This window comes from Dermochelys coriacea, chromosome 14 (genome assembly GCF_009764565.3).
Source record: "Dermochelys coriacea isolate rDerCor1 chromosome 14, rDerCor1.pri.v4, whole genome shotgun sequence".
Classification (NCBI taxonomy): domain Eukaryota; kingdom Metazoa; phylum Chordata; order Testudines; family Dermochelyidae; genus Dermochelys; species Dermochelys coriacea.
The window spans coordinates 33,011,111-33,034,066 of record NC_050081.1 but is presented as its reverse complement, the minus strand read 5'-3'; the positions used below and the strand labels follow the sequence as shown (position 1 = coordinate 33,034,066).

General features: G+C 46.4%; 3 non-coding genes across 3 annotated transcripts; all 3 read left to right on the top strand.

Moving 5' to 3' along the window:
* The first annotated feature begins 5,133 nt into the window (after positions 1 to 5,133).
* TRNAK-CUU lies at positions 5,134 to 5,206 on the top strand. The gene has a single exon. It is a non-coding gene; the product is annotated as a tRNA-Lys (tRNA).
* Positions 5,207 to 9,038: 3,832 nt separating this feature from the next.
* TRNAV-CAC lies at positions 9,039 to 9,111 on the top strand. The gene has a single exon. It is a non-coding gene; the product is annotated as a tRNA-Val (tRNA).
* Positions 9,112 to 11,093: 1,982 nt separating this feature from the next.
* TRNAK-CUU lies at positions 11,094 to 11,166 on the top strand. The gene has a single exon. It is a non-coding gene; the product is annotated as a tRNA-Lys (tRNA).
* Positions 11,167 to 22,956: the final 11,790 nt, after the last annotated feature.

Below are 22,956 nucleotides of genomic sequence, written 5' to 3'. Positions count from 1 at the left end.
TAATTACATGGTAACGACGAGAAAGGAAGCAATTGATCAGTACTAGTGGCTGTGCCACTTTTGTAGTTTTATGTTTAATTTTGTAAGCTAGTTGTTTTTAAGTGAGGTGGAACTTGGCGGTACGCAAGACAATTCAACCTCCTGAAAGGGGGACAGTCATCTGGAAAAGTTGAGAGCCACTGCTTTAAGGCACGTTGAAATCCACCGATGAAAAGTGCTATCTGAGAGCCAGGTATTCCGATTTATTTTTGGCCACACAAAGTGAGGCCTTGCGCTCAGCATGTTGGCATTTGTCCGTTTGGACGCAATGCAATAACCTTCGATTGCTGCACCCAATCAGTTCTAACATTTCAGGGAATGTTCCTGGCAGCCCTCGGGAGAAGGCTGCTGAGTTCGGTAAACGTCGGAAAATTCTGAAGGGTAATGGTGGATGCATGGGGCTCTCCAGGCATCTGGTCCCTAGCCCCCTCTGCTTCAACCAGTGAGCAATTGTCGAATGTCTGGTGCATGGCTGCCACTGAGCCCTGGAGGGCCAAAGGGACTGTAATGTTGCAATACCTAACTTTTAGGTGTCTAGAAAATCACTGAAACAACCCTGGGGTCTGGAAAGGCTGAATTAGTCAGCTAGGCTCCCTGTACCATGCATGGGGAAACTGAGGCATCTAAGGATGGGATCTACAAAAGCCAGCATGCTAGGCAGGGAGCCGCCTAAGCTAGGCGATGAGAGATGCTGATGTGAGGGGGTCCCTCAGTCTCTCCTGCGAAACCTGTCACACTTTGCAGCAGTCATTACAGAGTCCTAGGGAAAGGGGCCCTCCCAGGCAGGTGCCCCAACCCCAGACTGCAGAGTCAATCTCTTGGTGTGGCCCAGTGAATGTCCCACCTGGGCTGGGCACAGCACAGAGGGGCCTTTGATGAAGGTCTCTTCCCAGCACGGACCCTGCTGGGGGAGCAGCAGCTGCTCAGGTTGGGCTCCCAAACCCCAATGGAGGAGGCAGCAGCTCATGACCCAGGACAAAAAACAGAGACAGATGGAGTGCAGCCTCCTCTCTCTGAGCAGGGACACAACAGCTACTGAATTGCTCCCCCACTCCTCTCCCTGCCATAGCCCCAACCTCGGAGGGGATCAAGCGTAGTCAGCACTGGATTAAGGCATATGCTATTTGCTAGCCCCCGTCCAAGGTGATAGGAAAAGGCAGAGGTAGCAAATCATAATTTGCTGTCCCAGACAAGAAGATGGAGAAAGGTGAGAGAGAGCAAATTATGACAGGAAAGGCCGCCATCCATCACAATATGGTACTCCTGGACCAGAGGAAGGGGAAAGGCAGATGCAGCAAATTGTGGCAGGGCAGCAAAAGCCATCAGCAACTGCTTCCAGTAGCAATTAGTGCTGGCAGCTGTTTGCAGCGTGACCCTGCCTGGGGTCTGGGAGATCCCAGACCTGGCAGCTGTCACTTTCCATCTAAACTCCCATAAGGGAGAGTGTGCCAATTTTAGGAAAGAGCTGGACACATAGAGGGGGGAGAGGGAGGATCCTGCACAAAATCTTTCTTTTCCAAAGCAAATATCTCAACCCCTGGGTCATTTTCTTTCCCCTTTTTCTTCGAGGCAAAGGAAAATGCATGGAATGTAGGTAAATAATGATTAAAAAGTGACCATATTATATGTTGAGTCTTTGCCACTGCTCTTTGCTGTTTTAAGCTAAACCTCCGACTGCCGGAAGCTGGGAATGGGCGACGGGATGGATCACTGGATGATCACCTGTTCTGTTCATTCCCTCTGAGGCACCCGGCATTAGCCACTGTTGGAAGCAGGGACACCGGCAAAGGGCTGGGGTTCACAAAGAGGAATTGTGTGGAGCCTAAAACTGGGACTGAGGCTCTTAAGGACCTTTGTGGGTCCAGGCTTATGTTCCAAATTCACTGTCCTCCTTCCTCGAAGCCTCCACCGGCCAGTTTGCCTGCTCTGGCCCCCATGCTGTTCTACCTCCGGCATTGGCTCACAGCCCCTGAGCAAATGTTCATGGGACCTTCCCATCTTTGCAGCCTGTCACCGGCCTGCTATCATCAGGGCATCGCAAATGGGGCCCACTGTAGAGCTTCAGGTCCATGCTCTATTCCTCAGTACTCCTTGGTGCTTTTTGCACTCTGGTGTGGAAGCGGATTCTTGTGTCAGCTTCATCTTTGGAGATACGCAATGAGCTTCAAAGTGGGCTAGCACCCACCAAGATCAGCACTGTCTGTGGGTGGGAGCTGAAAGCTAGTCTCCATTTCTAGAGCCTCTGGTGGCTAATAAGGCCAGTTACCTGGCACTGCTCTTTGTGTCTGCATCCACTGGAGGGGGGAAGGACCTTTCTGAGTGCAGGGAACCACCAATGGGAGGGAAATAGTGGGGCAAAGAAAAGTTCATAGAATCATAGAATATCAGGGTTGGAAAGGACCTCAGGAGGTCATCTAGTCCAACCCCCTGCTCAAAGCAGGACCAATCCTCAATTTTTGCCCCAGATCCCTAAATGGCCCTTCAAGGATTGAAGTCACAACCCTGGGTTTAAAGTGATAGAGGAAGGAAAATCTCTGCTGGTTTTGTAACACTGACAGACCCCACTTGTCAGCAGATGGAATCGAACCTGGGGCTCTTGGAGCTTAGTCCATGAGCCTCAAGCCCTATGGCCCTAAGGTAAGGCTATAGAGCAGACTCATTAATCTCTCTGTCTCTAAGTGGTCTGGGTGCCGCTAGATGGGACAGAACACCACACCCAGGAGGTGTGTGGGTTACAGTTTCACGAGGGGGTTATTAGCAGTGGATGTAAGGGGTCATTTCCAGAGGGAGTAACTGTAGAATCCTGGCCAGGACCCATTTTGGGGGTTTAGTGGGAGGAAGGCAGAAGGGTGCATTGTAGGACCAGAGAAGAGACTTTCAGTGAAGCCAACTCCTGGGGATTCTCTGGCTGTGGGAGCTGTGGGACGGAGCTGCGATCTCGAATTGGGACACCCCTTCCCTGTCTTGGGCTGATCTGACCCTTTGACCCTTCCTCCCCCAATCTTCCTGTGGTCAGACAAGGGCTCTCAGCAGTCAGGAATTCTTGGATGCGTCTCCAGAAATAACTGTGTGGCTCAAATGAGTGGTGGAGCTCAAATGGAGTAAACTGATTTTGAAGTCACACTGGATTGTTCCATACTTTCCTTAGTACATCTTTCTTTCTTTTCTTTTTTTCCTTTCAATTTAAAATTCTCTCTGAATTTCCTGGGTTTTTAAAACTTGGTTTGGGGATAACTGGCCGAGTTTGTGAGGCCCCCCCGCCCTCAATTTGATGGCATTTCTCTGCCTGGCCTTTCCTCCCAGGAATATTCTAGGAGTCATTTGGTAGAACCCTGCTGAGTTTTGTGACAACTAGCAAGGGGAAATCCCTTGCCTCTGCTCTCAACCATAATTCCACACTAGTATACTTTGTGTCTAGGAATTTCCTCATTAAGAAAAATCATACACAAGCACTAAAGAAGACAAGAGATGAATGCAGAAACCTAGCGATGCTTTAATACAATGATTCTGTGCCTCAGAAAAATGAACTAGGATCCAGATGAGCTGTAGAATTCTGAACCATAGTTCCGAAATGTGGAGATTAATATTCACAATCCCCTGCTAGATCCCCTACTCCCACTCTCTCAACCCAAAGGTTTTCCTCTCCAGTCCTCGCCTTCTCCTGCCCGTCACCAGGCCTCCCCATCTCAGTCTCTGATCCAGGACAATGCTAGAGTCCTCCAGGATCACAAAGAACAGTCACCATACAGGCAGATCAACGCCTTTCTAGCCTCCTTTCCCCCCTACTCATACTTTAGCGTCCTGGCTCATAAAGACTGGGATGTCAGAGCCTAGAGGAGCCCATTCCATGGTGTCCTAATGGGATATTCCCTTCCTGTCTCAGTGACACCGTGTGAGAGGAGGCCATGGCCCTCACACTTTTTGAAAGTGAATGGGCCTGGCATATCCACTTTTCGCCATGGCCCCCCCGAGACACACAGCTGGAGCCCGGCTGGGGATCCCTGGTATTGGGGGGCATCACACCATGGATCTGGGGGGCATCACACCAGGGTAGCCCCAGACCCTTTTCCTCGGCCTCCAGGTCCCCCACCCAGGGAAGGTGAAGGATCAGTGGCTCCTCACAGCTGCCCTGCTGCACAGCTATCACGATGGCCAGGCCCGGGCTGCAGCTCTGAGGCCCCATTCCCCAGCCAGAGCCAGGTTGGGATAGGAGCCACGCTGGTAGCTGTTGGGTGCTGCGAACCCTCCACCTACCCTGGGCGGGGGGGCCTGCATGGCAGGGACATGGGCCAAAGCTGTTCTTGGCACTCCCATCCCCGTGAGTAGAGGGTCTGCAGTTCCCGGCCCACTCCAGCTTGGCTGGGACCAGGGCCTTGGGCAGAAGGGGTGGTGCCATGGAAGGGGCGGAGGCCCCTGGTCCTCCTCTTTTCGGCAGGCTACACTGCCCCTGCTCAGAAGACAGGATATTGGGCTAAATGGAATATTGGTTAGACCCAATGTGGCCTTTCATAAGAACGGCCATCCTGGGTCAGACCAATGGTCCATCTAGTATCCTGTCTTCTGACAGTGGCCAATGCCAGGTGCCCCAGAAGGAATGAACAGGACAGGTAATCATCAAATTATCCATCCCCTGTTGCCCATTCTCAGCTTCTGGCAAACAGAGGCTAGGGACACCTAATAGCCATTGAAGGACCTGTCCTCCATTAATTTATCTAGTTCTTTTTTTAAACCTGTTATAGTCTTGCCCTTCACGACAGCCTCGGGCAAAGAGTTCCACAGGCTGACTGTGCGTTCTGTGACGAAATACTTCCTTTTGTTTCTTATGTTTTGCTGAAGTTTCTTGTTTCCTTTGTTCTTATCTTCTGTTCTGAATTCCCCCTGCTCTTTGTGTCTATAATTTTGCATCCTGTGGCTTGGCATTCTGGGGGTTCCCAGAAAGTGGTTAACTCTGGAAAAGCAGCCTGATGGATCTTAGGAAGGTTCCCTTGGGTTATTGCAACAGAGGGCTAGAAATTTGGGCCGGTAGAAACGGCAACTGAAGAAACAGAGATCTAGCTCTATTCAATTTGCTTAAATCAGACCGTCGCGTAAGTAGCCCGGCTAGCTCAGTCGGTAGAGCATGAGACTCTTAATCTCAGGGTCGTGGGTTCGAGCCCCACGTTGGGCGAAGTAAGTAAGTTTTTCGAAAGTTAGTGCAAGGTATTTTAACCATTACTTCCCTGGAAATAAATGTCTGTCTCTAAAAATGGCTGTTTCAACCATCTTCCTGCTTTTTAAAGAGAGCGAGAGAGACACGCCAGATGCCAGTTCCTGCTCCAGGAGTAATACCACCCACTGTCTTACAATCAAAAGATACTATTCTGATCTCTTCTTTCTTTTTCTGTCTCAGCTAGGACAGAAAAACAGACCAGCTGCAATTACCTGTCATCTTTTGTCTCGGTTGACTGGGTTGATTATTAAGGGGGATTGCTCTGGAGACGGACAAACAGCTGATGGATAATTTGAATCACAAAAAAAGGTTCAGCGACAAAATTAGTAAATATGATTTTTCTATCCAGCAAAATGGAAAATAGGTGGAGTGTAGTGATTGAGCTTTTTTTCTGTGCATTTATTATACATTCAATCAATTTTATATTTGAAACAGCAGAACCTAAAATAAGAATATGTTTAAAAAATTGCTTTATTATTTTTTTAAAGTGTTTGAAACACATTGCTCCCACAGCTTCAGTAGATTTGCCCCAAGGTTGACTTTGGCCTAACACTGGTTGCGTCCACCCACCTCGGGAGTGGTGGAATCTCCTTCCTTCGAAGTTTTTAAAGTCAGGCTTGACAAAGCCCTGGCTGGGATGATTTAGTTGGGGATTGGTCCTGCTTTGAGCAGGGGGTTGGACTAGATGACCTCCTGAGGTCCCTTCCAACCCTGATATTCTATGATTTTATGATTTTAGACAAACAAAAACACCTCTTTGATTTATATTGATGTGCACTGCAGTGTCCTTTATACTGTCTCATTTTTATAAATTTTTATAGAGCAGATTTGTGTTAAATTCTTAAAGGGAGGCTGAAGTTAATTTTATTTGAAACTGACTAAATTTTTTAATCCTGTGTTTGAGGGAACAGCCATTAAATAGCAAAACCTGAACTTTTTTTTTTTAATAAGGGTTTATTGAGCTCCCCTTCTGGTGTATGTTTTATAAATGTAGTTTCAGGATGGGACAAGCTGACTAAACTAACTGACTATAACAGAGGCACAATGAAACTGACTAGACACAAACTTGTCAAAGGCAACAAGTGAACACAGGGAGAAAAATAGAGAAAAATAAGATTTAATAATGCCGGCATATTTAACACATTTTATCCTCTATAACAAAACATTTTTGTTATGATTTGCTGAAGTTTCTTCTGATTCACCAAAAGTGCATGGGAAATAAATGAAAAACGGTATATTTGGTTAAATATTGAAACTGCTTTTAGTTTAGCAGACGTTAAATAGGGACTAGAAAACCGGTAGCTGTCAATCCCTATACTAGAGTATTACTTTTTCAAAACCAGGGGCTTGTATCCCAGTAGGGAATGAGTTTTATTCCGTACAGCAGTGGTCTTCCCAGTGATCAGCCATACAAAATCCCTATTTTAAAACCGAAAGGATTAATTTGAATATACTTTTCCCTTATCCTTTAACATGTAATCGCTTTGAATTGTCATGAAGCTGATACCGTAAATAATTCAATTCTTAATCTCCCGTCTTTACAAGTCCTGTACATTAACTTTCAACCCCATCAGCCCTCGGTGTATTACATGTCTCTTATCATTTAAAACCAGCTATACAGAGTTGATCCTTAGATTCCTTCGGGGCAGGGTTGCTTTACACTGAGTGTATCTGGATGCTGGAGTTTTTAGAATTATCCTGAGTGCATTTTTCTTTTCCCGTGCGTTTGCATGTGTTATGCCTGGATCCCGAGGGGGCTCACGTATGCGGCTCAATGCTGATCCGCCAAAAGTGTCTATACAGTTATGTCTGACTTGGAACTTTGACCCATCCAGGTGTATTTTTTTTTTTTAACCTTCTTGTGTTATTCAGGTCTGCTGAATTCAGGTGCTGATGGCACCAAGAAAGAGAAGTACAAGCAGCCTGGGTTTGAAAGCCCCAGCGTCCTCTGCATAAAACAGTGAGCTAGAGTTTTCTTTTAGAAACGCAGATGTTTTTCGCAAAAGGCTTTGTCCTCCCCGTTCTGCTGAAGCCAGGTACTTGTGGGACTGAATTGTCTGGATTCGGAGGGATTGCTGCATTTTGCACGACGGTTGTGTTTCAAATCCGCGGCTGAGACGCTACAGGTACCTTGTCTGGAATCTGAAGACGCCAGATGTATGTATTCACAATGACTGCGTTCAGGTTTGGTAGACACCAGGCGCTTGTACCATTCATCCTGCTGGATTCATTATTTTGACTGGCTTCTGCCACTTGTGTCACACTTGTGCGCGGATTCCTCTGTGTCCTGGCTGTTTCACCCTTCAATTTTGCCACCAACGGGTGGTTTAAAACTTTCTGCCCCCTGCACTCTTCCAGATCTAAGTGGTGCCCACATCTGGCTGGACCCTGGTCTTTGTTTAGCAGCCACGCTGCATGCAGGGGTGTGAATGAAAGGGAATGTTACACAGGGGGAGATAAAGCAGCTGGAAATAGCCTACCTTGCTTGTCACCATGAAAGGTTTTCCTCCTTTCCGCCCCTGCTGCTGGTGATGGCTCATCTTAAGTGATCACTCTCCTTACAGTGTGTATGATAAACCCATTGTTTCATGTTCTCTGTGTGTGTATATCAATCTCCCCTCTGTATTTTCCACCAAATGCATCCGATGAAGGGAGCTGTAGCTCACGAAAGCTTCTGCTCAAATCAATTTGTTAGTCTCTAAGGTGCCACAAGTCCTCCTTTTCTTTTTGCGAATACAGACTAACAGGGCTGCTACTCTGAAACAGCTGCCTGTGTAAAAAGAAAAGCAGTACTTGTGGCACCTTAGAGACTAACAAATTTATTAGAGCATAAGCTTTCGTGAGCTACAGCTCACTTCATCGGATGCATTACAGCTGCCTGTGTAAAAAGAAAAGGAGTACCCGTGGCACCTTAGAGACTAACAAATTTATTAGAGCATAAGCTTTCGTGAGCTACAGCTCACTTGATCGGATGCATTTGGTGGAAAAAGCAGAGGAGAGATTTATATACACACACACACACAGAGAACATGAAACAATGGGTTTATCATACACACTGTAAGGAGAGTGATCACTTAAGATAAGCCATCACCAGCAGCAGGGGGGGGAAAGGAGGAAAACCTTTCATGGTGACAAGCAAGGTAGGCTAATTCCAGCAGTTAACAAGAATATCAGAGGAACAGTGGGGTGGTGGGGGGTGGGAGGGAGAAATACCATGGGGAAATAGTTTTACTTTGTGTAATGACTCATCCATTCCCAGTCTCTATTCAAGCCTAAGTTAATTGTATCCAGTTTGCAAATTAATTCCAATTCAGCAGTCTCTCCTTGGAGTCTGTTTTTGAAGCTTTTTTGTTGAAGTATAGCCACTCTTAGGTCTGTGATCGAGTGACCAGAGAGATTGAAGTGTTCTCCAACTGGTTTTCCTCCTTTCCCCCCCCGTTCTGGTGATGGCTTATCTTAAGTGATCACTCTCCTTACAGTGTGTATGATAAACCCATTGTTTCATGTTCTCTGTGTGTGTGTATATAAATCTCTCCTCTGCTTTTTCCACCAAATGCATCCGATGAAGTGAGCTGTAGCTCACGAAAGCTTCTGCTCTAATAAATTTGTTAGTCTCTAAGGTGCCACGGGTACTCCTTTTCTTTTTGCGAATACAGACTAACACGGCTGCTACTCGGAAAGCTGCCTGTGTGTTATCTAGCAGCAAGAAAGCGTCAGCACTTGGCTAGAACAGGCCTGCCACTCTCACACCAACGGGTGTAGCCGCTATAAAGAAAAAGCCAGCCAGCTGGTTTCTGTAGTGTAGTGGTTATCACGTTCGCCTCACACGCGAAAGGTCCCCGGTTCGAAACCGGGCAGAAACAGTCGCTCCCTTTTTTCCCCCCTCTCAGAGAACTTGTTTTGTTTTGCAAGTTTCAGAGTAGCAGCCGTGTTAGTCTGTATTCGCAAAAAGAAAAGGAGGACTTGTGGCACCTTAGAGACTAACAAATTTATTAGAGCAGAAGCTTTCGTGAGCTACAGCTCACTTCCCCCACAGTGGGGGAAGTGAGCTGTAGCTCACGAGAGCTTCTGCTCTAATAAATTTGTTAGTCTCTAAGGTGCCACAAGTCCTCCTTTTCTTTTTGTTTTGCAGTCTCTCTTCGGGCACCGTCATCGGTAGGAAAGTGCCATATTTCTCCACCTTCATTATTCTTGCATAAGGGAAAGTTCATGTCAGATCTTTAATCAGCATGCCCCTAAATCGCCTAAAGCACAGCAGACTAACAATAATGAAATAATGGTCTAGAACTTGATCCAGTATCTTGGTATGGTTGATTTTGTCCAGAATTGCTCAATTGACTGTCAGTGGGATTTAGGTCACACGGTTTTTTCGGGAGGAAATGAGTGCTATGCTGTGGGTAACAATACCAGAGAAGTAACCTGACCTTGGGTTTTGAAAAACCAGCGTTTTCTTTGCCTTTAGATTATGTGTTAAACTGGAACGGGAATAAAAGGCATGGAGAGGAGCTGGAGGACAGGGCTGCCTGGTTATTGACAAACTCATTCAGACTGGGAGAAAATGTTCCTATAGTTCTCGCGGTTTGCGAGATCACTGCCTGTGTGTTTTGTGGGTGTATGGGGGGTTTTAACCCTCCGCCTGGTTTGCTGGATTACCTTTATTATGGCCAAATTCTGCACTCAACCTGTTTTCCACTTTACCTTGCCAAGTATTTTCACAGTGACTGCCTGAGTCTTTCTTGCACACCGATTTTTTTTTCATGCTCACTTCCCCTGCAGGGGGATCCATGTGTTTTCACCGTTATTTTCTCTGCACTGGGATCCATGTGTTTTCACCATAAATTTGTTAGTCTCTAAGGTGCCACAAGTACTTCTTTTCTTTTTTCTCTGCACTGGGATCCATGTGTTTTCACCATTATTTCCTCTGCATTAGGATCCATGTGTTTTCACCATTATTTCCTCTGCATTCGGATCCGTGTGTTTTCACCATTATTTCCTCTGCATTAGGATCTATGTGTTTTCACCATTATTTCCTCTACATTAGGATCCATGTGTTTTCACCATTATTTTCCATGTACTGGGATCCGTGTATTTTCACCATTATTTCCCCAGCACTGGGATCCGTGTGTTTTCACCCTTATTTCCCCTGCCGTGGGTCCATGTGAGTTCAACAATTACTTTCCTGCACCAAGCTGCATGTGTTGTCCCGGAGCCAGTTAGAGTTTGTCTACATACGGTGTCATTCAGGAGCAGCTATTCTTTCCTAAGAATGTGTGGACAGTCTTATTCCGGACTAAGGCCCGTCTTGTGTAGTTTAACACCGTTGCATACAGGAACAAGGTAATTCTGGACTATCCCTGAATCACTCCATGGGTTTGCACCGTGTTAGCCCCTTGCATCTTCACCCTATTCTTGACTAAATGCTTCCCTATGCAGCCAGGCATTTGGGCAGTGAATTCTCAGGCGTTCAGATGCACACGCGTGTGCACTTTTCAGGGGGTTTCCCCCGGTGTTTCCCCAGTTATTGTGTCTGGGTACTGCTAGATCCTGCCTTTTTGTTGGGTTTTCTGCCGGGACTGAGTTAGGATGTTTTTACAAAGCGCCTGAAATGTGGCCTGCATCCTAGCGGGAATGCAACCTTCATGCCTTCTTCAGCAAACTGCAAACAGGGAAGGAACTAGATTAAGAGTCTAGAGTTAATCCTGGAGAGGGTCTTGTGTCCAGGCGTGTTTTCCAGGCGGTCAGCTGGGAGAAAAGGCAAACTCCAGCCTGCATTAAATCAACAGCTAGAGAAATGTCACAGCGCTTTCTGAGTACTCCCTGCAAAAACGCAAAAGCTGCCCTAAGCGCCCGGCTAGCTCAGTCGGTAGAGCATGAGACTCTTAATCTCAGGGTCGTGGGTTCGAGCCCCACGTTGGGCGTGTACTTTTCTTTTTTTTCCCCCGCTCCCCTTTCCCTAAAGAATTATTTCTAGATGAGCCTGGTGCACACAAAACCGTGCATTTAAACTTAGGGCCGTGTTTTGATCTGGGGAGAATAGCCCATAGGCTCTGATCAGTGGAGAAAAAACGTGTCACTACAGTGGGGAAAGTCTGAGAAATGAGCACCTTTTTTTAAGTCGCTTCAGCCACCTTCCCATTCCCTCTGATCATTATCCTGTCCCCCCCGCCCCTTGCTGAGATCACTGTCCCCCACTCTGTTCTAGTCCTCTAAGGACAGGAGGAGAGTTTCAGCGTCTTGTCACTTTCAGGGAGTTTCCCCCCCTCCCAGTATCAGGTTCACACTGTGTCTATTTTACCACCCCGCCCGAAGTGAGAGGAGACGAACTGTAGGTAGCTCTAATTCATTGCCTTTCTCAGCTCAGGTGACAGGTGAAATTGAAAGCTATTCAGCTACTGGTAGCACACAGATCTGCCCCCACTGAGGGCTTCATCTTGCACCATTGAAGCTCCTGAGAGGCTTTCCAGTGACTTTAAAGGGAAAAGAAGCAGAGTAGGGAGTTGTGAGACATTCTATTTTGACAGGAGTGTGACCACAGCTGAATAAACTGTGGCCTCTCTGATTGGATGCAGTTAGATCAGATTATTTGGGTGCTGATCCTGGGGTTTAACAGATGCACAGCGTAGCAGACAAAATAATGTCCTTAAGGAAAATAAAATACAAATATAATACACAACAGGGAACAATAAAGTAAAATAAGGATAACGTTTGAATGGGTAGAAACATTTTTGAACAAAGGTTTTCAATTGCAAAGTGGGCTGCTGTGAAAAATGGATTAAAAAATGCAAAAGAGTTTATTTTTTTCAGCTGTTATTCATTTGCCATTTATTTTTTCAACCTTTAGTATCATAGACATTAATGAAAGGGGTACAAAACGCTTTTGTTTTCCAAAAAAGCCTGTTTTCATGAAAGGAAAACTTTTTTTTAGTATTTTAAATTGTTCCGTTTCAAAGGTGGTGAAAGGGCAATGACTTTGATTTTTTTTCCCCCACCCATTTTTTTTTAATGGCCAACCAACTTGATAAACTAAATGAAATAAAGTAGCAAAAACAAATAAATTAACAAAGTGGAAATAAAATATTTTTTTTTTAAAAAAAGGATACCGAATGAGTATAATAATACAACATAAAATATAATGAATAAAGGCCTGATCCAAAATACACATTACCTGGTGTAGCACTTGGTACCTTGGGCCCCAAGCCTGCAAATACGTAGCAAAATTGAACACCTATGTAAGTGGTTGCAGGATTGCATGCTAATTTAATAATATTGGCTGAGATCCCACAAAGAGTTAAGCATATGCTCACTTTGCACAATGAGAGCTTCACTGACGGCAATGGGATTATTCAAAGTGTATAAAGTTAATCACGTGTGTGGGTCTTTGTAGCGCCAGGGCCATTGTCTATTTAGCACTGATTCCTTCAGAAAGACCCAGCTTCACTGTTGCCTCAACTGTATTTTTCCCACTCCCCATCTTCCTTCCTTTGTAGCTGGCCATGGGTACATTTTTGAAGCCCCGTTCTGTGACTGTAGCACAGAACTGCACCGGTTAACAGTTGTGATCAGTAGCATTAATGTGAACGAGAACTAACTGTATATGGCTTGCTTCAGGCTTCAGGGCATGCCAGGAACCCTCCAGCTCAGTCCCCCTCCCCCCAGCAGTGTCTTCTATTTGTGAGATGGCGAGCTGGGCTCTGCCAAGTCCAGCGGCTCCTAGTGGGGGCCAGAAGCCCTGTAGCAGAAGTTCTGCTGGGGAAAAGGAAATTCTGCACAGAACATTAATTCTGTGCAAATTCTGCATTAAAGTAGTTAATAAATCTTTAGATAGTTTATTACAGGATTGGCTACAGGTGTCATCTTTGGTGTGAGATCTGGGGTAAGTGATTGGTCTCTTGGGACTGGAAGCAACTCAAATAATGTATGATTTTTGGTATAAGTGACCATTTATCAGTAAGTCCAGTTTTTCTGGGTGGCAACATAGTCTAGATCAGGGATTCTCAAACCTCATTGCACTGCGACCCCCTTCTGACAACAAAAATTACTACAGGACCCCAGGAGTGGGGACCAAAGCCTAAGCCCGCCCTAGCCCCACCACCCTGGGTGTGGGATGGGGAGCAAAGCCAAATCTCCACTGTCCCAGGCTGGGGGCCAAAAGCTGAAGCCCAAGGGCTTCAGCCCTAGGCAGGGGGCCTGTAACCTTAGCCCAGCTGCCCAGGGCTGAAGCCCACAGCTTTGGGCTTTGGCTTTAGCTCTGGGCCCCAGCAAGTCTAAACCAGCCCTGGTTACCCCATTAAAATGGGGTCATGACCCACTTTGGGGTCCCGACCCACAGTTTGAGAACTGCAGGTCTAGAGAGTCTAATGGGACTGTTTGTGACACCATGGTAAGACTTTTATAGTGATCCAGGAATTCACGTTTGTTACCGTCTTGGTGAAATCTAATTATAGAATACACTGTCAGCTTGGGGTGTCTGCCTTGTTTTTAACAATCTGCCCTGAGGTTGGCACCCATGGTTGGCAGACAGCATCACCTGCTCAATTACATGAATTTGAAGACATTTGGACTCGATTTTTAGATACATTTGGTTAAAAAACCATTGAGACTACTGAAAGAATGCCTGACCTCCATTCCACGTAGCCTCCCTAGTCCCCTCCTTCCCTGGTTTTCCTGTTTCCAAATGTCTTGTATTTTATGGTTGTAACACCCACCCTACTGTGTTATGTCCACGTGGTACCGTTTGGTTTTGTATCGGCTGGTCTTGCAGCTTTGATGAGTTGTAAAACTGTATAATTCTGTTGGCGAACCTCTGCAATGTGTTGGATTCAGAATCATACACAAGCTGTAACTCATTTACCTTTCTGTGCCGTTTTATTGGTTTTGGTTTTTACATAAAAACAAAAGAACAAAAAAAAATGAATTTCACATCCAGACACACACAATGATTCTCTTATTCCCAAAACAGAGTTTCCACGCAGGAAGTGATTCCAGACTAGTGATTCCAGTCAATTTCTCTGTATAGACGTAGGGTTTTTCAAGGAACAGTCCTGTTTTTTGGGACTTTTTCTTATACGGGCAACTATTACCCCCAGCCCCATCCTGTTTTTTCACAGTTGCTATGTGGTAACCCTATATAGACATCAGGTCCCTTCCACCAAACAATACGGTTCAACAACAACAACAAAGTCCTTTCTTTGTTGGCTGCTGAGAACTTTTGAATAACTTTGCACTTCCTATTAGGTGCCTAAATGGAAGAAGTTGGGTGCTGAGCAATTTTGAAAATCCAGCCATTTGTGAATAATTACTGGTAATCTAAGCAGGGCCTGAAATGAGCTCTCCCCTGACATCTAGTGCTGAGCTGGAGAAGAGGACTTCAGGAGCCGACCTTGTTTGCATGGGCACACCCACCCTGCCTAGGTGCTCGGCATGATGGTACTGCTTTGCCCGAATGATCACTTTTGGCTGGTGTTGGATCACAAGTGACTTTCTTACTGGGGGCAGGGGCACTAAAGGGTTGTTCTTCCTGTTGTGTGAACCAAGGGCAGCGGAACTGTGCTTGGCATACCCTGATTGAAGGCCTCCCCCTCAACTAAACAGCACTCACTACGCAGGGGACATGGGTGCTAAGCCAAAGCCCACTGGAATAAAAGGTCAGGTAAGAGATATCATTTGCCCTTTCCTTTCTCTACTATGTAATAATAAAGCTGATTAATATTCAATGGGGAGTTGTTACACACCAACATAGCTAAAATCATTGATAACTAGGGCCCTACCAAATTCATGATCCATTTGAATCAATTTCATGGCCATAGGATTTTAAAAATAGTAAATTTCATGATTTCAGCAATTTAAATTTGAAATGTCATGATGTTGTAATTGTAGGAGTCCTGACCCAAAAAAGGGTTGTGGGGTGGTCACAAGGTTATTGTAGAGGAGGTTACGGTACTGCTACCCATACTTCTGCGCTGCTGGTGGTAGTGGCTCTGCCTTCAGAGCTGGGCAGCTGCAGAGCGGCGGCTGCTGGCTGGGAACCCAGCTCGGAAGGCAGAGCTGCCACCAGCAGCAGCACAGAAGTAAGGATGGCATGGTACGGTATTGCCCACCCTTACTTCTGCATGGCTGCCCGCAGAGATGGGCCCTTGGTCAGCAGCTGCCACTCTCTGGCCTCCCGGCTCTGAAGGCTTTGAGAAACGCTGGTTTCTCCCAAGAACTCTGTATAGTATAGGGTAAAAACACACAAAAGATCAGATTTCAAAGCAAGGTGCTTTCCCCCCAGGTTAGCAGACCACCCCCCAGAGCTCCTGAAGATGACCTCTGAACTTTGGATCTTCACTGACTAAGGATAACAACTGTGAGTGGGGTGTGGTGGAAGGAGATAGGAGGGGCGCATTAAAGGAACTTTTGGTTGATGGATTGAAGAACCTGAGGCAAAAGGACACTACTCAATGTCTTTGCCCACGGTTTTATGTTTATAAATCCTGCTTGTGGTGTTTTCCCTAATTAATGCTGGGTGACTTCCCTCCTTTTATGAAAAGTTTCTTTTCTACACTCAGACTCTGTGCTTGCAAGAGGGGAAGTGCTGCTTCTTGGAAATGCCCAGGGGCGGTGTGTAATTGTCCCAGGTTACTGGGTGGAGGCTCGAGCCGGTTCTGTGTTGGATCGATGGAAAGGAACCCCTAGGTATAGAACCCAGCCGTGGCTGCTGCTGACTCCACCTCGCAGAAGGGTTACAGTAAGTAAGAAATATTCTTTGAAATTGAGACTGGCTCTCATGCAATTGTACCCTTCGCTTACAACGAGTAGCTCTCTGTCCCCCTCTATTGGCTAGGCAGGATATAGATGTTTTGAGTTCACTGTAGCCTTGGAGGAAATGGAGATTGCCTGGTTATACTTTTTATTATGGTGACATTTATTACAGATTAATAAAGGATTAACAGAGCATTTCAAGAAATGGTCACTCAATCGTTGGCTGGGCATTCAAAAGCCTGACACTCAACTACATTTCTCCGTTTATCTTTCGTAATGTGGTAACGTCTGAACACCGCAGCTGATCAATTCCAACATATATGGGAATGTTCTAGATGTCAGTGGTCACAATCCTATTGATTTTGGGGGAACAAAATCAGAAAACAAGAAAGGGAAAAATAGGGGACACGGGGAGCCCCTTCCATCTGATTTGCCTAGCCACAGCTTCAAGCACCTCTGCAAATGTCTGTAGATCAAACAACAGGTTGATGGCACCCCCTAACACCTTCCAGCATAACAACATCCCTGCTCCTTCTTCCAATGGAGTTTAACATGTTGCTACCCCAAATGACTCATCTCCCCGACAGAACAAAGACTAACGTGGGAAGGGAGGAAAGTTACAGGGAGTCGCTGAAACAGAGGGGAAAGGAGAGTGAACTGGAGGGATGCAAGAGGTCTCTGGTATGTGCAATAAACTCAGCCTACAGAAGCAAAGAAGTATGCGACACCCCCCCTGCCCCCATTTAGACAGGTCAACAGATTGCTTATAACCATTGATATTGACTCCTACGGACATGCTTATAACCTTCAACCGATGCACCTACAGCACATACTAATCACGTCTGTAACATGCTTCTAACAGCTATTCATTGTTTATTAAAACTTAACTTTACTATCAAATGCAGCCCCCTTTTCTCCTTTAGATCAGGCCGTACCAATTCTTGCTTTTAGTCCAGAAGTTTCAAGTTTGGTTCCGGAAGGTTTTCTGAGCAGCAATGGTACATGCGGACGCAGAGATTGGAATTTTTAAAGCTCCATAGGGAATTTGAGCATCTGTGAGGACTGAACCCCGACTTCTATCCAAAAGCATAAGCACCTCCCGCTTGGGCTAAAGGGCCACATCCATTAGCCAGGCCTAGCTAGCGGTGAAGTTACGAGACCTGGTTGGAAAATGGGAATTTGTTTCCTAGATTTTAAGGCTAGAAGGGACCATTTGATCATCTAGTCTGATCTCCTGCTTTATATAGGCCATAGAATTTCACACAGCTACCCCTGTATTGAGTTCTCAGAGGAATTTTCAGGGGCATATGTCCTTTGGGAAGTTTTCCCAGTGCGAAATTCCAGTTTTCCCATGGGACTATTAGAAAAAGAGGGGGAGAGTAAGAGAATCCTATTTTCTCACATTTTCTGACTGTTTCCCAACTTTTTCCAGCTGGAAATCAAGTTGGAAAGTAGATTCCCAGTAGCTTTCCCCCACTTGGGGATTTCCCAGCGGGAAATGCCCAGTTTCCCAGAGGAATGCTATTTTTCTGGTTTTGATGAAACAAGATTTTCCGTTTGTGACGCTGTATGGAATATGGGGGGCACTTTATATGATAGTGTTGATGCCAATATTATAAAATTGCAAGGAATCTGACCAGATATGCTGTGTGAGGTATCTGTGAAAATGTCAGAATTTGCCAAGTATGATCATCTTCTTTATCACAGGTTTCAGAGTAGCAGCCGTGTTAGTCTGTATTCGCAAAAAGAAAAGGAGTACTTGTGGCACCTTAGAGACTAACAAATTTATTAGAGCATAAGCTTTCGTGAGCTACAGCTCACTTCATCGGATGCATTTGGACGATGAAATGCATCCGATGAAGTGAGCTGTAGCTCACGAAAGCTTATGCTCTAATAAATTTGTTAGTCTCTAAGGTGCCACAAGTACTCCTTTTCATCTTCTTTATATGTTTGTATCACCTTTGTATTGTGAGTTATAGATGTGTAGGGTATAGCTGTATTTTCAACTTGTGCTGTGTTTCTGGGTGACACCCCAGACTGATTGGCATCAGCACTGCCTAGCCTGTTTGATGGCCATCAAGGGTCATCAGCTGCACAATGAACCCAGTGAAAGAATCCAGGGGTTACAGTGTATGAGTCAGCAAGACATGTAGGGGCATGCCTATGGAAGAGAACTTTATGTCTTTTCCATGAAATGTGCTGTGAAGCTTGTGTTTGGAACACAGGAAGTACAAGCCACATTGGAAAAAATATAAAAGGAAGATGCATCATCTCCATTTTGTCTTCATTCCTGCTTCTTACCTCTGGAGTAACTTTTCTACAAACTGAAGCACTGAACAAAGGACTGAATGACCCATCCAAGCTGTTGATGTGTTCCAGAGGGACTTTCAAGCCAGCAAACTCACCAATACTGCCAAGACCCTGATATATGGACTTTGAAGTCTCTGTATGTATCTGATTGCTTTACCATTTAACAACTCTCTTCTTGTTCTTTCTTTTTCCTTATAATAAACCTTTAGTTTTAGACACTAAAGGACTGGCTTGCAGCATGGTATTTTGGGTAAGATCCAAACTAGTACTGACCTGGCAATGTGGCTGACCCTTTGGGGTCAGAAGAACATTTTGTATATGTGAGCAGAGTTTTTAAATAACTTCTCACTGTATTGGACCTAGGTGCTGATTTGGAGCCAGAGAACTGGAATGCAATAAATGGGGCCATGTGGTTTCTTTTTTAGTTTCTCGAAAACCCATGCGGGGGATCAGAAGCACAGTTTGTGAGGGGTTGGGGAGCCTAACTTGAGTGTTAACCACCAGTTTTGGGATAATCTGCTCTCCTTTTGCAGCCTGCCCTGATCTTGGCATTTTCAGTGAGGGCTGCCCCAGGCACCCCGGGTCCCACCATTAACAAAATATTTTCTGCTCAGAAAATGCCAACCAATGACTAGCTGTCAACACAATTTCAACCATGACAACAGGTCTCTACATTCATGGCACAATAATGTATTCTAAGGGTACTTATCGGTGCCCCCCTTCACCTAGTATCCAAAGACCTCGCAATCTTACTGTGTAAGATGTGTGCTCCTATCCCCATTGTACAGATTGAGAACTAAGGCACAGGAGGCTAGATTTTCAAAGATGTTTCGGTGCCTAAAGATGCAGGGAGGTATTCAACGGGATGTTCTAGTAACGGAAGTTACTAGATCGCAGGTCCTGGTTCTCATGGGAGACTTCAATCACCCTGATATCTGCTGGGAGAGCAATACAGTGGTGCACAGACAATCCAGGAAGTTTTTGGAACATGTAGGGGACGATTTCCTGGTGCAAGTGCTGGAGGAACCAACTGGGGCAGAGCTCTTCTTGACCTGTTGCTCACAAACTGGGAATAATTAGTAGGGTAAGCAAAAGTGGATGGGAACCTGGGAGGTAGTCACCATAAGATGGTCGAGTTCAGGATCCTGACACAAGGAAGAAAGGAAAGCAGCAGAATACGGACCCTGGACTTCAGAAAAGCAGACTTTGACAACTTCAGGGAACTGATGGGCAGGATCCCCTGGGAGAATAACATGAGGGGGAAAGAAATCCAGGAGAGCTGGCTGTATTTTAAAGAATCCTTATTGAGGTTGCAGGAACAAACCGTCCCGATGTGTAGAAAGAATAGTAAATATGGCAGGTGACCAGCTTGGCTTAACAGTGAAATCCTTGCTGATCTTAAACACAAAAAAGAAGCTTACAAGAAGTGGAAGATTGGATAAATGACCAGGGAAGAGTATAAAAATATTGCTCGGGCATGCAGGAGTGAAATCAGGAAGGCCAAATCACACCTGGAGTTGCAGCTAGCAAGAGATGTTAAGAGTAACAAGAAGGGTTTCTTCAGGTATGTTAGCAATAAGAAGAAAGTCAAGGAAAGTGTGGGCCCCTTACTGAACGAGGCAGGCAACCTAGTGACAGAGGATCTGGAAAAAGCTAATTTATTCAATGCTTTTTTTTGCCTCTGTCTTCACGAACAAGATCAGCTCCCAGACTACTGCACTGGGCAGCCAGGATGGGGAGGAGGTGACCAGCCCTCTGTGGAGAAAGAGGTGGTTTGGGACTATTTAGAAAAGCTGGATGAGCACAAGTCCATGGGGCTGGATGCGCTGCATCCAAGAGTGCTAAAGGAGTTGGCAGATGTGATTGCAGAGCCATTGGCCATTATCTTTGAAAACTCATGGCGATCGGAGGAGGTCCCGGACGACTGGAAAAAGGCTAATGTAGTGTCCATCTTTAAAAAAGGGAAGAAGGAGGATCCTGGGAACTACAGGCCAGTCAGCCTCACCTCAGTCCCTGGAAAAATCATGGAGCAGGTCCTCAAGGAATCAATTCTGAAACACTTAGAGAAGAGGAAAGTGATCAGGAACAGTCAGCATGGATTCACCAAGGACAAGTCATGCCTGATTAATCAAATTGTCTTCTATGACAACATAACTGGCTCTGTGGATGAGGGGAAAAGTAGTGGATGTGTTGTTTCTTGACTTTAGCAAAGCTTTTGACATGGTCTCCCATAACATTCTTGCAGCAAATTAAAGAAGCATGGGCTGGATGAATGAATGGTGGATAGAAAGCTGGCTAGATCCTCAGGCTCAACGGGTAGTGATCATGTCTAGTTGGCAGCCGGTATAAAGTGGAGTGCCCCAAGGGTCAGTCCTTGGGACAGTTTTGTTCAGTATTTTCATTAATGATCTGGAGGATGGTGTGGATTGCACCCTCAGCAAGTTTGCAAATGACACTAAACTGGGAGGAGAGGTAGATACGCTGGAGGGTAGGGATAGGATACAGAGGGACCGAGACAAATTAGAGGATTGGGCCAAAAGAAATCTGATGAGGTTCAACAAGGACAAGTGCAGAGTCCTGTACTTAGGACGGAAGAATCCCATGCACTGCTACAGACTAGGGACTGAATGGCTCGGCAGCAGTTCTGCAGAAAAGGACCTAGGGGTTACAGTGGACAAGAAGCTGGATATGAGTCAACAGTGTGCCCTTGTTGCCAAGAAGGCCAATTGTATTTTGGGATGTATAAGCAGGGGCAATTGCCAGCAGATAGAGGGGAACGATCACGTCCCTCGATTCGACATTGGTGAAGCCTCATCTGGAGTACTGTGTCAAGTTTTGGGCCCCATACTACAAGAAGGATGTGGGAAAATTGGAAAATGTTCAGTGGAGGGCAACAAAAATGATTAGGGGACTGGAACACATGACTTATGAGGAGAGGCTGAGGGAACTGGGATTGTTTAGTCTGCGGAAGAGAAGAATGAGGGGGGATTTGATAGCTGCTTTCAACTACCTGAAAGGGGGTTCCAAAGAGGATGGATCTAGACTATTGTCAGTGGTAGCAGATGACAGAACAAGGAGTGATGGTCTCAAGTTGCAGTGGGGGAGGTTTAGGTTGGATATTAGGAAAAACTTTTTCACTAGGAGGGTGGTGAAACACTGGAATGCGTTACCTAAGGAGGTGGTGGAATGTCCTTCTTTAGAAGTTTTTAAGGTCAGGCTTGACAAAGCCCTGGCTGGGATGATTTAGTTGGGGATTGGTCCTGCTTTGAGCAGGGGGTTGGACTAGATGACTCCTGAGGTCCCTTCTAACCCTGATATTTTATGATTCATAGGCACCATACCTGCATAGGGACTTAACTCCCATTGATTTCAATCTTTAGGCACTTTGAAAAATCTAGCCTTAAAGGCATGTTTCTATTAAAGCTGAAGCTGCAATTTCCAGCATGGGTAGATGTATATGTGCTCCTTTTGATCGAGCTAGCATGCTAAAAAGAGTGGGGTAGCTCAGGGGCACCAGAATGGGGGGGAACCAGGGGGCCATGGCCCATCACTTTTTACTGGCTGTAAAGGCGAACGACGGGGGGGAGAGGGCAGAGAGGAGTGAGCAGGGGGCGGGGTCATGGAGGGAAGAGGTGAGGTGGGGGCAGAGTCTCAGGGGAAGGGGTGGCACAAGGGCGGGGCCTTGGGGAGAAGAGGTGGCACAGGCAGGTGCGGCCACGGTTCAGGTGCCAGTGGGCCCCCCACTTTTAGGAAGCTTCCGCCACTCCTAGTGTAGCTGCCACGGGGTGGGGGGCAGGACGGGCTAGCCATCTGAGTACATAGCTAGGGTCTCGGATGGGATTGTCCTCCATGCTGCAGCAGCATCACTGTTACTTTGAGCACGCTAGCTTGATCAAAGCGAGGGTGTGTACATCTACCCAAGCTGGGAATTACAACGGCAGCGTGGATGATCCCTAAGTATCTTGCTCAAGGTCACACAGGGAATATCCAGAATCCAGGTATCCCCCAGTGCCGCCTTCCTCCCCTATTTGAGCCATAGGTGCCAACTCCGTGGGTGCTCTAAGGCTGGAGCACCCACAGGAAAAAAATGGTGGGTGCTGAGCACCCACTAGTAGCCCCCCATCAGTGCCTCCCTCTCCTCCCAGCTTCTCTTGGCCACCGGTGGGCCCCGCCGATCAGCACCTTCCCCTCCCTCCCAGTGCCTCCAGCCCACCGTGGATAAGCTGTTCGCTGGCATTCAACAGCTTGGTTGCATGCCAGCACTGGGGAGGAAGGGAGGAGCGAGGGCGGGGTGCGCTCAGGGGAGTGGGACGGAAGAGGTGGGTTGGGGGTCAGGCCTTGGGGGAAAGTGTGGAGTGGGGGTGGGGCCTGGGGCGGAGCAGGCGCGAGCACCCTCCAGCACATTAGAAAGTCGGTGCCTATGATTTCAGCTACCCGAGGGCAAAGATGGTCCAATGGTAAAGGCTCTGGCTGAGGACATGGGTGAGTCAGTTTCATCTCCCTGCTGGGCTGCAGGTTTCCTGTCTGACTTCGAGTTAGCGGCTTAGCTTCTCTGCGTCTCAGTCCCCCATCTATAAACCGGGGCATAATAACGCTTCCCTACCTCTCAGGGTGCTGTGAGGATACAGAGATTAGAAATTGGGAAGTGCTTTGAGCTC